The sequence below is a fragment of the Pinus tabuliformis genome, chromosome 5_2 (genome assembly GCF_031772625.1).
Source record: "Pinus tabuliformis cultivar Carrire ecotype Pingquan chromosome 5_2, CPIR1, whole genome shotgun sequence".
NCBI classification, from domain to species: domain Eukaryota; kingdom Viridiplantae; phylum Streptophyta; class Pinopsida; order Pinales; family Pinaceae; genus Pinus; species Pinus tabuliformis.
Genome location: NC_142306.1, coordinates 554,640,439 through 554,645,107, shown reverse-complemented (window position 1 = coordinate 554,645,107; position 4,669 = coordinate 554,640,439).

The following is a 4,669-nucleotide window of genomic DNA, read 5'->3' as shown; positions in this document are numbered from 1 at the left end:
AGTTCAAATTCTTAATTTAGATGAATATGTCAAAATTTTCAAATTATATGAAAAGCCTAGATATGGGAAAAAGTGCAAAATACCTTGTAAGAGATGGATCTGCGAATAGGAATGTCGATATTCATCAGTGTTCTTGCTATTGCTTCTGAGTTCTTTTCCCTCTCATAACCTTTATCCCATCAAGTAGATTAGCCCCTTGTAAATAGCCCCCATTATCCCATCAAATAGATCAACCCGATGTAAATATCCCCAAAAGGACATGCAATTTCAATTTAAGTATAATGATTTGCAACAAGCAGCGAATTAGAAATAGCATGGACTCCATGAATGGTTTATCCTCAAGAGTAGTAGTGTGAGAGGAGAGTGGGAGTTCATTAAATTTGAAATTGATATTAAAGAGAGATGTGTTCCTCTTGCGAGAAAGCATGGAGAATACCTTAGTTTGGTGTACGAGCATGGCAGCAATCCTATCCATTATTATAGTCAATGACATCGATATCGTCGATGCCAAAACTTTTGTTGTAACTCCTCCCTAAAACTACAAGCAAATGAGTTCACCATTGTTTGCATTTTTCAGGAAAACACACCTTCCTTAGTTTATATTACCAATCTCGCTGTCAGGTAACATTCTTTATTGTTTTTTCTTTAGGCTTCAATGGGTTAGTTCCCCTTATCATGCCACATTGTCCAAAGGTAGTCTACTGCTTTTAGTAGGTAATATTGAGATAAATTGCTTATCGTTTAATTTTCTGTTTCACTGGGGTCGCTGTAAATCCAGGCGGAGCCAAACACCCAAAAAATTATTTATTGCAAAATTTGTAGTGCCCTAACAAAATTCATTACAAAGCTCTTAATCACTGTAGATGAACTGACAAACCTATTTATTGGTGTATTGCAGTTGTAAAGGATGTACCCTATTATATATTTGGACAACTTCAATTCTAAACTCGATGTCACGGGTTGCTAGTCTACAAGACCCATCGTGGGAAAATTTTTGGTAACTGTCAAATACGTTTTGAAATGCTAAATACGTCCTATAGAGCGTCAAATTTTAGGGGTAATGAATGTCACTCGTTTCTCGGTTACCAGTTTGGAAAAGATAAACTAGAACAAAGCACATCAAATTTACTATTGAAATTGAGAATAATAACCAATTATCTTTTTTGACATCCTTCTTACCAAGAATAATGGGAAATTATAATACCAAGTTTTCAAAAAAAAAACTCACACTAATAAATATCTTTCTCGACAAAAAAATAGATGTGATCAAAACCCTAGCTATTAGAGCATGTAGAATATTTGATTATGATCATGTGAAGCATGAACTTGACTATCTTTGCAATGTTTTTGAGGATAATAGATATCATAGTAACATCATTATCAAAACCATCAATCAAACTCTAAATAAAAAACAAACAAACATTATTATGGACATAGCTAAATCACTTTTCTTTTTATAAAAAGTATCACAAATAAAATAACAAAAAAAACATGATTCACCAAACATGTTTTTGACATAATGAAGAATAAAGCATCAAAATCTCTCCCACTACATGCCTGTTCCTCTCCCACTACATTTGCATGAAAAACGCTAAACTCATCCAAAGTAATATTTGGAAATCTTTATTAAATAAAATTAAAATTAAATATCATGAGTCTACATAATCAAAATTATATATATATATATATATATATATATATATAAAACTAACACTATATTACATCAAAACACCTCATTGTGAATTGCCATCATCTAAAGATGGACTCACTCTAAAGTCGAAACGTTGGGTTTTTAAATACTTTTCATATTTTTTGACATTTTTTTAAAACAAATTCAACTTTGGACTCATTATTTCAAATTTAACTTATATTGTTATATAATTAAAAAAAAATATTTTTTTAAATAAATAAATTTAAGTGTATAAATACTTTTACATTTTTTTAAACAAATTCAATTTTGGATTCATTATTTCAAATTTAACTTATATTGTTATATAATTAAAAAAATTAATTTAATTTTTTAAATAAATAAATTTAAATGTATAGGAATAGTTTAATTGATGATTATCAAGTTATAAAGTATTATATAAGATTCAAATTTCAAATGTTTGTAACAAAATGCTAATTAAAAAAATTTCAATTTAAAATAAAATTTAAATTTGAAAAAAAACTATTGTTTTCTTTTACTCTATATATATAATTATAATTTGATATTTATTAATTGTATAGACCTAAAAATTTTAAGTGAAGATAATGAATATTGTATCTAAACCTTTAATTTTTTAAAGATTAATGTTCATTTCAAGGAAAAGAAAAATGCTCACTCTTTTATAATATGCATAAATGATGATAATGAATAATGTATCTAAACCTTTTAATTTTTTAAAGATAGATATTCATTTCAAGGAAAAGAAAAATATGCACTCTTTCATACTCTTTTATAATATGAAAGAATTGTATTAATATGAAAATTAAAAAAATTCCCAATTTTAAGTATTATTTTTATTCTTCATAATAAATAAAAAGACAGATTTATTTGGATATTGTTTTTCTTATTTATATTATTCAAAGCAATATCAAGAAAACAAAAGAAAAACTTTTTAAGTAGGATAGCCTTTTTGTGAGTTTTAGTATTGCAATTATAATGATCTAAAAAATTTAATTTCAAGATATTTGTAAAATTATAAATTTTTAAAAAATAAAGTGTAGAATAAAATTATAAATAAATAATAATTAGTAATAAAAATTGAAAATTATTATATCATTACAAATTAGATTTGAAGACGACTACGTATTATGATATTTGTAAAATTATAATTTTTAAAAAATAAAGTGTAGAATAAAATTATAAATAAATAATAATTAGTAATAAAAATTGAAAATTATTATATCATTACAAATTAGATTTGTAGACGACTACATATTATATTGAATAATAGATGATCTTTAAAATTTGTAAAAGTTTAATTTTAAGAATTTAAATTAATTTTTTAAATATTTTAATCATGAATATTGGTACAAATTTTTTTTAAATATTTTAATCATGAATATTGGTACAAAATATGTGTGATGATTCTAATTTTCAATGAAGAATTTTGATATTGTTCAGCAAGAAAAAATTATCTATTTTATATTATGATTAAAATAGTACATATATATGAAGGACAGACCGTCCTCATAGATCTTGTGATATCCACAATTTGACTACATAGATGAATAAATACTCATATACATACATCTAAAACTTTCTGCTAAATATAAAACAGTGTCTATGAATCTATATATTCTCAGCCTCATCCACAATATATCACAGATATTCACTGTGAGTCTATAAAACTAGGATGTATCTCAGATCATTTACATGTTCTGTATATACCTACATTAAAGTAGCCTTTCCTCTTTCTTTTCTATACAAAAAATGTACAAAACTTTAACAAAAATACAAAGATTTTCAAGGAACTTATCTACATTGATGTTCTGCTTTTTTTCTGGTGATCTTTAGTGGTATATCCTGGCAGCTTGAGGTTTTCTACTTCTGTCTTGTTTGATCCTATTTTTATTAGGATATACATGCCATCTTCTGTGGCTAGTAATCCTTTCTTTGACAATTCATCCGCTATCTTGTTGTGAGCCCTGCTAATATGCTGAATGGAGGGATGTTGAAGGGTATTCCATATACTTTTTATATGCCTCAGCCAACCTTGTAGAGAATTTTGCAGGATGTTATTCTTCCCCTTAACATGATCTATCATACATTTGGAATCCCCATAAATTTGTATTTGAGGGATATCCAAATATTTAATAAACCATAGTAGACCCCATAAAGCTATAGCTTCTACTTTCATACTTGTTCCCTCTCCCACATTCCAGTAAATCCAGAACTCTTGTTCTTCTGATAGCTTTATCTAGATTCCACACCCACATCTTCCTCCTTGAGCTGCCCCATCAAAAAACCCCGCGGGTAGTTGGTGATCTGAAACTTCCCCTTTTCTATCTTCCTTTTTTCCTTAATGCCGTCATTCTGATATGATATAACCCACTGTTCTATGAGTTCATAGATTACATTTTCTCCCCTTATATTGGAACCAAAAATCAATTGATTTCTATCTTTCCAGATTTCCCAGAAAACAACCAAAGTGAGCAATCGCCTATTTTTTCTTTGAGTGCTCCACCATTTTAAACACTCCTCAATTGTATTAAATTGTATGAATGGAATCTGCAACTTGGTAGTGAAGTGTTTCCAAATGCTAACAAATCTATGGCAGTGTAAGAATAAATGTTCATTATCCTCAACATTGTGCCTACACATATAACATATCCCAGGACCATGATGATTCTTCTTTTGTAAGTTTGCCCATGTGAGATTCTTATTCTGCCAAGTTAGCCAAAGGAAAATTACAATTTTTATTGGAATATTAATTTGCCAATAACTATGAAACCAACAATATTCCATATTATGTAGTTGCTTTAGGCATATTTTGAGATAGCAGTCTGCCACCTTGATCTCTCATGTTTTCTTCTTTTTAGCAGCCCATGCTATGCAATCCCCTTTGTTGTCATAACATATCCCCGCCTCTTTTATTGTTTTAAAAAACTGTAGCCAATCCAATTTGTACTGACCAGTAAGGTTCAGTTGAGTAGAGTCAAGCCAAATTGGAATGCTACCATT